The 13,830-nt window shown below is 36.0% G+C and overlaps 1 long non-coding RNA gene across 1 annotated transcript in view; it reads right to left on the minus strand.

The window, feature by feature from the left end:
- Positions 1–13,830, minus strand: part of LOC134158846 (uncharacterized) — a 58,597-nt gene that overhangs the window by 37,859 nt on the left and 6,908 nt on the right. The window contains exon 2 of the long non-coding RNA XR_009962933.1: positions 9,417–9,493. This is a non-coding gene — a long non-coding RNA (uncharacterized LOC134158846). The remainder of the gene's footprint in view (positions 1–9,416; positions 9,494–13,830) is intronic.

Here is a 13,830-nt window from a genome sequence, read left to right on the forward strand (position 1 = left end):
TGGCTTGTTTAACTGCAGCACGTTTCACATTCATGAATAACCTGGGCAATAGTGTCCATTGTTAAGTCCACCCCTCGATCACGAGCCCATCTATATGTTGCATCTCTGCCCTGATGGCCTGAGGTGTTACGGACCCAACAGGCTAAAAATAATTCACCTTTATGTTGCCAATCTAAGTCCACCTGACCCACTTCAAGCTTAGCAGCTTGATCCACCTTTTGGTTGTTCTGATGTTCCTCAGTGGTCCAGCTCCTGGGTACATGGGCATCTACATGACGTACCTTCACCACCAGGTTCTGCACCCGGGCTGCAATAGCTTGCCACAATGCAGCAGCCCAGATAGATGGGCTCTGCACTGCCAGTTGCTCTGCTTCTGTTGCTGCAACCACCCCCACAGGGCATTTGCCACCACCCATGAATCAGTATAAAGTACTGGTCATTTCTCTCATTCAGCGATGTCTAAGGCCAGCTGGATGGCTTTCACCTCTGCAAACTGACTTGACTTGCCTTCTCCTTCAACAGTTTCTGTAACTTGTCATAGGTGACTTCATACATATAACTCATACTGTTATATATGAATTTCAGTAGAATCTGAAAACAGATCTGAGAAAAAAGGCTGGCAAGGGGCAGTAATAAGGGGGTCCTGCCTATCTACATGGCAAGGGCATACTTTAACTGACCAGACCAAAGCATGTACCTGTAGGTTTCAAAACATGGACTGGTCACCACTGCTTTATACAGTTGAGGTGTTTGGAAGGATCTTTGCAAGTTGAAATTGTGTGGTGGAGAGTTTTAAGAAGGTTGAGGATAAAGTTATAAAGCAAAGAATGTAATAATCTGTGGTATGTGTGTGAAATCCTTTCTTTTTTTTGGTACCTACATCAGTCTTGAGCTCTTGCAGTATTCTAAATGAAGGCAATTACTCTTCCCCTATTTGACATAAAGACGCAGATAACTTGTTCAAATTCCTTTAGGCAGAACCTAATTGTGTATCTTTAACTCCAGACTTAATGAGAAGAGCACTAAACCATCTTCAGTCTACAGTAGAAATTATTTTCTAGTGAGTAAGGGCAAAGCTGGCATGCTACTCTTTGAGAGAGGAAAGAATACTTGAGGAAAGTGTTATGTGTGAATGAATGCATTTTCCACATAACACATTCCTTGTTAGTAATTTCACATTCTGAATGAACTCTGAGTTCCAAACAGTTCATCCCCTGCTTCATCTTTGTGTGTGAAAACAGCACATCCTTGATTTCTCATCTACTGGTAAGTATCGTAGTGTATGCCACTTCACATTTTCTATGTTTCTATTATGTCCGTTTGTACTTTTATGCTAGACTATGATACAATGAAGAAAACCATAATTAAAATATAATACACAACATAAAAGATAAAACAAGCAAAAAGCTTTCAATTAAAAATCCATCAGTCTAGTTTTGATTTCTAACCCAATGACTCAAACTCTCCTCCTTGCCTTTGATTTGAGTCTTTCAAAGCTTGTTCCTATCACTGAGCCCAAGCTTTTTTTCCCCCGCTTAAATGATTAGCAAAATTTCAGGATTTTAGCTGAATACCTTAAGTTCTAATAAACCTTCCAAAGCCAAACACTGCATAAAAATCTTCCACACACACAGAAGCAAATTGATAACAATCAAATGTTATTCACAGTTTCTTTTTGGAAAGAGGCCAAATGCTTCAATGATGGCAAGTGAAGTTGAAGAAACCTATGTTTCTTAGCAGGGATGCCTATGTAAAGAAAGAATTTAGCTCAGAGCTTAAGAGTGTCAGGAAATTGGAGAACAAAGAACTGAAATGTCAAAAAGGCAGCAGGAGGAAGTGGGAGGCTGGGCTGTTAGAATAATGTCTGTCAGGCTATCTTGTATTTGTATTTGTTTTTCTAGTAAATCTACTTCAAAGCAGAAGGAAAATTCTGACTCTGGGGAGATGAGATAAACCCAAACAGCTTGCTGGACTATCCTGCATCAAAATCTGCTTAGCAAATGCAAATTTAAAGTTCCCTGGGCTCTCAACTAGAGAGGTCTGGCCAGCAGAAATTGATGTTGGATTGCTGAACAGTAAAGACTGCAGCTGTCTGGGAATCTTGAAGTTATCAAGTATTTGCACAAGATACTTGCATAGATAATGTGTCATAATAGCATGTTTCCTGTGAGAAGCAGCAAAGAATCTGGATTTGCATATGGAGAAAGATAAACTTAATGAGACATAATGTTTGCTCTCTCCACCTAGCTAAAAGTAATTTTAATAGAAGGCCCTGAACTGTGCATGACCTCCATATTTCAGAGACCTCTGGTATTCATAGGTGCTAACTTGCCTAGCTCTAGTCTCTAGGCTTCAGCTCTGAAGATATCTCAGATTCCCAGCTAAGGAGTGAGACTCACTTAAGGGCCACATGCCTCAGTGTACTTTGACAATCTTTTCATGTCTTCCATTACAAGAGCACAGACCACAGTTTATTTCATCTCCCTGTTCAGACCAGCCTGTGCAATAAATTCAAACCCATCATCTTATTCAGCTGTTATTAACTTTTTGAGGATGATCACTGATATACTACCACTGAGTACATACATGACAGTAGTATACATGTCTAAAAAAGGAGTATCTCCTAATTTACATACAAATTTCTCTCTGTTGCAGCTGACCATTAGAATAAAAGCAATAAAAGCAAGACCTATCATCTGTACTTCATATGTTTAATATCAGTCTAGAAGGATTCAATTTGTAAAATAAAATTTATTTCTTTCAGTATTACATCTCATAATTCAGGTGAGGAAAAAGTTTGATCCACAGAAGTTAGAGATAGTTTTAGACAATCCATTTCTAAAAAACAACAACCAATAACCAAAAGAAAACCCAACACAGGTTTTGTTAATCCATAAAATGATTCAATTTTTTTCAAGGAAATAATGACACCAGTCAGAAGCACATCCAAGTATGACAAAGTAATAGCAATGTGTGTTTTTTTCAAAAAGCACAAACCAATGAGGTGCACAAATAGAAACACTGCTGCTGTAATTCTCCAACCCCAGTCCTTGTTGGGTAGATTACAAAAGGATCTAGTTTTCCAGCTAGATACAGTTTTTGTAATAGTTAAGGTTTAACATAACCATATTCCTGCACAATGAAGCAGACAGAATTTGGGATCAAAAACTTGATCTTCTTGAAAGAGTCTTCTTAGACTTAATGTGGGGTTGGTCATGGTAATAACTATTTAGCATCGGGCCCTTAAGAAGCAAAGCATGCTAATGGAATAAAGTGTGATAATATGCACTCCTTCCTTTCAGAAAGGTTTTTGTAAATGCTCAGTATATATTTAATCAGTGTTTTTTTCTAAGTGCTTTGGATCAAAAGAAGAAACAATTTCATTTGTCACTGTTTGCTGTTTGTTTCTATTTCCTGTACTCCAATTAGTAAATTAAGAAATTAAACTGATATGTCTGGTTTCACTAATCAGTAGAAGGTATGTGCTGTCTGCGACTGACTTGTAAAAAATATACAAACACATGATCCATAAAACTTTTTTTTTTTTGTAGAGAAGGGGCAGGTTGAAAACAGAAAATACTATCTTTTATCTGCTGAAATTAGTCAAATAGTGATAAATAATAAAAGCTGTAGGGCTGAGCCCCAACCTCTACATTCTGTCTGTTCTGTTGTAGTAGCTCTGAGCTCTAGTTGGGAACCAGGAACTTCTAATACCAAAATGGACTGGAAAGCTCTGGATGCCTTCAGCAAATAGCAAGAGAGGATGTTAGCTTTCTATAAGGCAGAAAAATGACTGAAGCAGATCAAAGCATGCATGTCACTGAAAGCTGATGAGACTTGTAACTGAGTTTTACTGATAAACTGGCAATTACTTCTTTGATGTTGACTTACGTCATCTTTACCATACTACTGTTACGAAGTAGTTGTAGAGAAATCCTTTTTCTCTAAGCTCCGTGCGTGTCATCAATGCAAGCAGTGAATCAATATTTGAGCATATTTACTCCACCAGACAGCATCCTCTGCAAGGTACTCGATTCATGATATAGCATCTAGCTTTCCAGTCCTTGGACCAATACCACCTTTCTCCATGTTACTGACGGCTCATAGTTGACACACAATCTTAACTTAGTAATAAACTTCAAAATTATGAAATGCCAAGTAATTAAAAATGGATGTAACAGGTAATTTTCAACCCACTGCATTTATAGTTTGGGACACAGCTATAGTCCTCATTAACTTTTCTAAATAAGGGACCCTATTTCAAAAGGCGTGTAGGAAGCTATGCACAAATGCAGTCAGTAGGAATCTGTATGCTAACCTCCCACGTTGCATTAAAATGTCCTGTACCACAGGAGGTCGTATGTAGGAGTGGGTGGGCAAAATTCAGAACAGGCAAAGGTACAGAATCACTTGAAAAATTCTCCTTGCTCTTTATTTATGTATTCAATTACTTGTTCCAGTTTTTACCTCCTAAGCATGCTTACCTCACAGGGTTATTTCAAGGATGAATAGAAGTGCTACATTCTTGAGGCAAACCTGTCTTTACTCCCACTTCCTCTTCTCTTTAAATTTAACAAGCAGAATTTTACTGAAAGATGATGAACCAACTTCCAAAGCAAGTTTCAAACCTAGTTTGCAGTTGTCAATTGGTATCCAGGGTTCACAAAGTTATACAATTGTGTTACAGTCAAATTTAAAAGACATTCCTATTTTATGGTAGACCAACAAGTACTGCTGTGTTACAGATCGCAGGAAACAGGATTGATAATCAAGAGCATGAAGTGCTTATATATTTGAAAAACAACTGAAAATGAGAAGATAAAGGTCAATGCAGAAAAATGTAATTATATGTAGAAAAATGGATGTGGCTTTTTTTGTCTTAAAACAAGCTGTAACAACTGGAGTGGGAAATCTCTAGTTGTGATGAAGAGGGTTGAAACAAGAGCACTATAACAAAGGTGAGTCTTGAGGTCATAACAATACTTTAGATCTTATCAGTGAGATTTTCCTATGTATGAGGGCTGGAGCACAGTGTAGAGCTTTAAAAATCCCATGTTTCTCTTAGAAAAGCAGTAACAAATTATCATCTTCACTAACGTATAAAAAAGGTTGCTTCATACAAGCAGCATTATTACAGCCACTTTTGCCTACTTTTCCCAACTAATTGCTATTCATGCTAATTTATAACATAATTTATGAGTCACATATATAGTACATGTTGTAATATAAGCTTTCAGTGGATGAGGCAAGAAATGAAACTTTTCTTCTTAGCTCATTGAGTTGGCAAAGGAATTGTTAATTGGTTAAAAAGCTATCCTAGCAAATAGCAGTGTTTGAATCCTAACACTGCACAGCTATTAAAGTGAAGGTAGCTCTGTGTCTACCTGATGCTAGACACATCAACATCAAAGCTAGCTGTTTGGACAGATTTTATTTGTACCCTTGACCAATCACCGTATTTTTAAGTAGTCACAATTGACTCCAACTCTCTGTGTTTATCTTTTCTCCTTTAACACAAAATTTGGACCTAAGCTTACTGCTTTTAAAAGTCTCATTAGGCTTTACTGCCAATGCTGCTCTCTGAGTTGGACTTGTACTGAAACAACAGGCCAAGTAGAGAAGAAAGAATTCAGTAACAAATTAAAAGATGTCCTCTGTTTCTAGTAATCTGCAAAACTTCTGCCTGAAAGTACTGCATTTATTCCAGAGATTTATTAGATGATGCATTAAAATTGGCTTTTGTCTTTAAACTGTAGTTCTAGAATGCCAGGGTTTCATTACAGAAGTTTCCAAAAGTAGTAATTACACCTTTAATGAGCCCTTGATGATATTGTTCATAATTAGATGTACAGGGGAGACTCAGTTCAAATACAGCTGGGTGCAAGTGTGCTGGCTGAAGCAGTCAATTGTTTTGAATGTATAGTCAGGTGCAATTGCCTTTTGACAAAGACCATTGACCGCTAAGGACTAGCATCTTGAAATCTGCAAAGCTAAATGGGAATATTGCTGCTTTTCCTCTTCCACTATAAAAATGGTGATTCTCTGCTAGAGCAAAATTTGTGGTTTGTTTGTTTTGTTGTTTGGGTGGAAGGGGGTGGGTTGTTCGTTTGCTTTCTCTTAAAATCAAGCTGAACCTCAACTGTGTTGCTGCCAAGTTCAACAGTATTTTTGATTAGCTGGGATTTTGGGGGGAAGTTGGTGTCTTAACCAGGAAAATCACTCATTGAGGTACTTAGCCCAAGAAGAAAATGAAGTGATGCTCTTCTACTCCTATTCTTTCATTCAGAATTGTTAGAACCAGGTATATGAGCCCATGAGGTGATAGAAACTTTCTTACCCTACCAGTGATGGCTAGCTCAGAAATAATGGGGCAGAATACAGGACCAGCTAAACACAAAACTACAAAATAGAAAAGAATGACTGAGGAATTCCTGTTGTTTTGTTTCTATATGTTGCTGATAATATGCCATGTCCTTGACTCTTCACAAATAAAATCCAGAGATGTTAAGGTGACAGAAATATTTATCTACTTGACAAGGTGATCTGACAATACCTTGATTCTTGTGAAATTATTTACCTCTGAAGTGCCTACTGCTAAATATTCTTTATTGTTTAATTTCTTTCTTCTTTAAAATGTTTTTACACAGCCTTTCTCCTGCTCATTTATTTCCGTGCTGCTTTTCCTACCTACAGTACAGTTCTAACTTAGAAATATGTCCATAAAGACTGGAGTAGCTCCATGGAAACTAAGGTTTTCCTTTTCAGACTGCCTAATTTTTCTTCATTTTCCTCTAACTGCCAGCTAGAAGATGATCTGGCATATCTAATGCATTGATTAAGACAGGTTGGATATACAGACAAGAATGCATTCACAAAGATTGATGTTTTCTACTCTGCTTTACAAAGTGTTTTCTATATCTAAGTGCTACCCTTACCTTCTGCAGTTGGAAACTAAAATAGTAGAGCTATATATTTTTTCTGTTACAGCAAACATGCTCACCAAGCTTACAATGTTACTGCTTTTGCTGCAGAATAGAAAGCAAAGGTATAAAATTCTTACTTATGTTCTAATTTGCTCTATAATTTAACACAGGATTCCTAAAGCTGACTGATGATCAAATTTTCCCCTTCATTTTAAGATAAAAAACAATTTATTCTGAAAGGAGAGTCTTTAAGGAAGAATACACTCAATTGCTCACAGAGCATCAATTTTCAGGGAACAGATGTTCATTAGGACTAGTGTCCTAAACTTCCTGCCTTTTGACATATTCAGCAACACTGGCAGGTGAAAAATTAATTTTTTTCTCTACAAACCCCCAAGTCATATTTTGACATTTAGCAGGGAATTATTTATGACATGCAAAGGATGAAAGACAAATAAGTTAACTTGAAATAGACAGTTAATTGTATATAAGCTTTGTTATAGACAGTTATGCATGGTTTTTTTTTTATTTTAACGTAGAGCATCATTATTGTAAAACCAACTTTGCTGCCTTTGAACATCAGCCATACAAAGAATTGTATTAAACTGTTCATGAAATAGTATATCAGCTTTCAGTATTTAGGAGTTTGAGTTTATTTTTTTAGCAGCTTAATTTGTAAACAAACCATAGGCAAGTTTGAAGCTTGCCAAAGAGAATTTCCAACAACAGAAAATATTAGAAGGAAAAAAATGGTTCATAGCTATCAAATTTTTAAGGAAAAAGTACAGCAGACACGTTTTAAAAATGAAAATGTGTATCATGGATCTTAGACTTCATATCTGTAACAGAACTGAAGCAACGTGTTAACATTCAATAGTCTCTGTCGCCACAGCAACGCATGCTTGTCAGAGCAGGGCTGATTTGACGGAGGCATCTCCCTGCAAGAACAATCTGCTAATGCTTAAATATGCATCTCTAAAATTCAGTGGGATTTTCATGTGATTTCTTTTAGAAAGGTAATTATACAATACGAGTTTACATCTCAATATAACTTACCTGATCTGAATGTATGCAACCTGCTCTTTACTAAGCCAGAGTTTTGAGTATTTAATGCAGCTAGACACAGAAGTAATGAAGCAGGCCACAGTTTTTTTTCATTTAGGAAATTATAAATGAAAATAATCAGACTTGGATGTCTATTTAGCATTTATATAATAGTACACAAGCACTGGGTGTCATTCTGTTTCCTTTGGCGTCAACAGAGACACTCTCCCCTGTTTTCATCAGACGTAACACTTTGTTCAGTTTTGACCTATAGTCAGTCATACAGCACTCAAGGAGCATTGTCACATCACACACAGCTGGATTAAAGGGAGAGTTAAGAAATCTGTGCAAGTTTACGTAAAAAGTTGGCATGAGAAAGACTGTTTTGAAGCTTTGGATCAGTTATTACTACATTATTATTGTTACATATGCTACCATTTGTATTTTCATCATTACCTGATTAAAAGCAAAAAAAAACCCAATATAAGAAATCTCTCAGTTGATGCTTCATGCCTTACCTGGCTCTGAGAATTCATCGTACAAAATACCAACTTGATTTTTACTGTGCTGGGTTGTGGTTTAGAACTGTGGTATATTTTAAATCAATCAAGTGTTGATAAATTAAAAAATATATGCAGATTGAAATGTTAATGTCCCTAGAAACTAAGGATTGGAAAATGCTGAAGTATAACCACAAGTTATACTTAATACTGCATTATTCATGCTTTTTGGTTTTACTTTTTTCTACCACAATTGGATGGACTCCACTAGTGCAGGGCAAGTGAAGAGATTTCTATAGAAATGTTGCATCAGACTTACAACTATCTCTTAAAGAACTGATATAATCAACTTATACATTGTTGTGTATTCATATGGCAAATTATTAAAAGGACTGGATAATTTACTTCTAATAATTAATGTAATAAACTCAGTGTCTGATAGGTTCTTTTAACTATATATTAAGTAGCACAATTTGCTTTATGTGTATTTTAATTATTATTGTAAAACTCATGGTGCACTTGAACATAGAATGACTTTAAAAAATTGCCAATGTTTATTCATACCAGGTGGTTTACAAGAGTATCCTAAGTATAGGTAGCTCAGGGCAATGTTATATCAGAAAAGATTCTAGTAAGATCAGAGTAATACCCACACCCACTGTTTCCTATATCACACTTCAATTAGGTTTGCCAGCCATATCTTTTTTCTTTTAAATAATGAACTAGACAGAAGCAGAATTTAAACTAGCCATCCTTTTTAATCTAAGTTTTTAAAAATCTAGGCTAATATTTAGAACACTAGTTCAAAATGTATTTCAATTTATGACCCAACTGTCATATCTAAAAATGTGTTGGAATTCTGTACTCCTTAAAATTGGAAATAAGCTGTCAAAGGAGTCTCATACCATAGTTTACAATTACATATGTTTTAGAAATGTTGATAAATTACCTTGAACAGGTTTTTCAACACCTGTTCCTTTTCCTTTATTCCTTTTTCTGATGTGTTTCCTCTTTCTCTGTAAATGGCTAACAAAAAAAAATATATATATACAGTTAAAAAAACCCCTTCCTCCACCACATGTATCTCTTGGATCAAGTAATAATTCTTTCTAGAAAAAGGAAATTCATTAAAATGTTATCATCTCCCTCCCTTCAAAGAAAAGCACTTCACTACAGAGTAATATTACATCAGCAGCTATTGTGGATGGTACTAAAACATAGTGTTTGGATACAATCTAAAAGTGCATTTCAGGAAACATGTTAGAATAATGAAAAAACAGGAAAATGACAGGAAATGCTCATCTATATTCCACTGGCTATGAAACTCCATCACATACACTCCAACTACCTGCAGCAGCTATTTACCTAATTTGGTTTTTACAAGTCTCTATCAATAAAGGTTCCAGTTCTTTTAAGAGTCTGTTAGAATGTTTATACCTTATAACCACCCATACCACTACAAAAAGATACAGAAGTTGCCTACTCTTCAGCAGATACATAAACCCAACCTATTACTATTGCCTTGCACATACCAAAACAATGTGAGCACGTCTTCTAAAGCCAAGGACAATTATTCCCTATTATTGATAGTTTTCTTTATGACAGTGTAATTCCTTAAAGGATAGTGGTGATGGGGAAAAAGAGTCAGAGGATTACCAGTCAGGGAGCCTCTTAATCTGCTAAATGTATATTAGCACGACTGCTATCAGTCATAACAGTCAGCACCGATCAGATGCAGAAAGGCTTAAGATCTAATAAATTCACACATATGTACTGTGATTTTATAATATTATCATATTCTTCTACAAATATAACACAACAGTAAACTTCGAAGTACTGTATGAAGTATGGAACATGTAAAGTGTCCAAAGCTGTTATGTAAGATCACATAAAGGCACATTAATGATTAGTTTATTACTCCACTCAATTCACCTGTGAGAAAATAAAGCACTCGTTTTGCTGCAGCTGCTGAAAAACAGCTGCCTGGTACAACTGAGACTTAGTACCTGGGCGACTGCTATACTTACATGAAAACACTTGGTAGCTTTTTGGAGGAGCTGGAAAAAGATGTGGAACTTCAGCTGCAGTGTGTTCAACTGGATTCAAGTATAAGATGACTGCAACATCTTCTTTCCTACTACTGCATGCTACCGTTATATTTCCCACTAATACATGAAGAAAGCAAGCTGGTGTAAAATTTATTCTTCCTTCTAAGCTTAGTGTGGTTTTACTTCATTATTTTCTCACTTTCTGGTTTTGCATGCTGGTATTTGGACCAGGAATTGTTAAACATACTTTGCATTCTCAGTAACAAGAAAACCTCTCATTAGAATTCTAGCTCCACAACCCAGTCACTGTAATTACCTTTTAAAATACCCAATTTAACTCTCTCAGCTAAGTTAAATGACAATGGTTTCTATACCTTCCCTAGAAGGAACCCTGATTATTCAGAAAAAAAGCACAATATCGATGTTTACAAGGTGTGGTTACGGAACACTGGAGTCCTCCATTAAAGGAATCCAATATGTAGAACTGCATGAAGCTGAAACTGGGTTATCACATTTGTAACTCAGGATGTAACACACACACAAGTTAAATGTCAATCTTTAAAACAGACAGAATTTCAGGTTTGCAATACATAACTGACTTGCATAGAATATTCCTCCTTTTCAAAAATACATTTTTAAACCTTCCAAAATATATAGCTAATTATGAAATTAATCTATGGTTTTAGGCCTTCCAGCTCTGGGGTCTGTGGTATTATTTAAATGCATCTCTTCATGAAGTACACCTTTATTTCCTAACCAAGCATCCTGGGCTCCAAAAGATACATACAGTATGCCATCTGGATATCTGCATTATATGTGTGTGTTTATTCAGGAAAAAAAAAGGTATCTGCATACATGCAAATGTGAATTTAATTTGCTATAGTTACATACCTAAGCTATAATGCAATAGTATGTTGCCATGGGAACATATTCTCAACAAAAGTAGGAAGTAGGAGATCACACATAACAGGCAGCACAGTTCTGGGTGGGTTTTGTACATGTTATGTCAGGGTGGATAGCAAACATGCCAAAGCAAGGCTAACCTAAAGTCTTTTGTTTCCTAAGCTATAATGAGGTTTCATTGATAATTTTGCATGACACTTAAAAAAAAAAAAAAAAAAAAAAGAAGGAAAATCTGCAAAGCACTACTTCCTTCCAGGTGCACAAGAACTCTTTCCCCTCACTTTTATGTTCTTTAGCTTTCACTTGTAATTTTCTATGCTGTTATCACATCTTTCCCTTTTGTTTTTTTTCCCCCTAAATGTATATCCATAATGCACATTCGAATATTCTTCCTGTCTATTGGATACTTCTCCCTTACTGTGTAAAATTTTTTCAGGACTTTTCACAATACTCTTCAATGTATTTTGCATTTTGCCTTCTCTTTACCCTGTGAGCGCTATACACATTTCCTCCAGCAGGGAGACCTACATACATACAGAGCCACTGTAACAATACGTGGAGTGGTATTTTCAATTTAACATTCAACAAAGCTGAATGCGTATTTCTTCCATTTCCTCAAAAGGCAGTATATGAGAATGAAGTCACTTCTCTCATGAAAAGAGGCCTTTGGGAATCCTCAAGCAAAATGCGCCCTTAAGAGTCAATTCTTCTCTTCCTGGTTCAGCTTCTGCATGGCTGACAGGGGATGGTTACTGCCCAGGAGACCACATTACGTTTATCAATAATGCAGGTAGCACATAAAACTATACCAAAATAATTTGAGGTGATCTACAGAGAAAGTAAAATTACGTATTCAAAGATGATAACCTAATCCAAGTTTGGTTGGGAAACATTTATAAGACTTGTAAGCTAGTTTTGTCGGTTTAATGTGCATGTCAAGTGGACTCAGAGAACTATGTTTCTTTCAAAATCCCTCAACACATCCATTTTTTTCACATTTTTTTCCTACTGTGCATAGTAGCAGACAGGATGTTTTCTGTAAACTGTTACAATATAACCTCTACATCCTAGTACAGTGTTTCGAAAGCTTACACCCCTGACAGCTTTGAAACCAAAAGGTACACAAGCAGCCAGGTTAAGAATAGCTAAGGACGGTGCCAGTGTAGCAGCAAAAAAAGACTACTACAGATGAAACCTGTATTGTCAATTCCTTCTTTTTATATGCCCTTGAAAATTTTGTTAAAGATTTTTGTAGTTCTTAACACAAAAATGGTATTTCATGTCTTAATAAGACTTCCTACACATTGAAGAACTCTATAAACTCAGAACTTGCATGAATAGCATTCTGTCTTTAGGTATAGAAGCCATATTGTACTCTATCTGCCATTTCAGACTGTTAGACATTGGCAACATCAAGAAAATATTATCTGAAATGGAAGGTAATATATTCACATCAGTTCTACTTTTCCAGTTATCTAATTTCTTCTTGTTTCATTATTTTTTCTCTGCATCAACAGTTGCAGGAACTTGTAAGTTAAGTATAGAATTTTTAAACTTCCAGCAGCTCAAGTTCCATCTGGGATCTGAACAGGCAAGCTGAGCTCCTTCTGCTACACACAATACTTACACCGTCACTACCAGTATTGTGAAATTAGAATTCTGCAGACAGATTTTCCTAATTTGCTCTTTCACACTCTAATTAAAATTCCTATAAAAACTAATTTTGTAAGGTAACATTTTTAAACTCCCATGAATCAGAATTTTAGTCAGATAACTGTAAATTCATGTGCATACTTAGTATTTAAAAACTGTGAGTATGAATGGCATGTATATATGAGTATCCACTGAACAGGTGTATAGCATCCATCTGGTTGAGTGATAGTGAATTGTATTGATCACTTTCCAACTTTGCTCTAAGAAGCAAATCATAGCTTTTTATGTGATAGTAAAATTCACTTTCCCAAGACTTACAGGCACTCAGTTCTCAGTGCCTATCTGGGCTGGTGTGCTGTACAAGTTGAACACTACCTTCCTCTTAAGGGAAGAGTCATACTCTTTTTTTTTTGTGAGGAAGTTAAGTTTACAACTTCCAGTGAGGTTGGTCAGGTCTGCCTTTCGCCTGTAATTGTAAAAGGCCTAAGCTGGATTGATGAAAACTGATGCCCACTGATTCACATCCTGCTGTGGGCCAAGGTCTACTAGGGGTATAGCATAGTTTAGAGAAACACAGAGTACTCACAGCTCAAGTTTTTACAAAATTTAACATGCAACAAGAATAATGTTACAATTGGCTTATACACAAACAGAAAATATTTCTGAATTATTCTGTTTACATTTAATGCAACCAATTAACTAAAAAAACAAGATCTGCAGTTTTCCACAGCATTTCAACTGACATTAATTTTCAAATAA

This window comes from Pezoporus occidentalis, unplaced genomic scaffold (genome assembly GCF_034315485.1).
Source record: "Pezoporus occidentalis ecotype Australia unplaced genomic scaffold, CSIRO_AGI_Poc_V1 ctg135, whole genome shotgun sequence".
Taxonomy (NCBI): domain Eukaryota; kingdom Metazoa; phylum Chordata; class Aves; order Psittaciformes; family Psittacidae; genus Pezoporus; species Pezoporus occidentalis.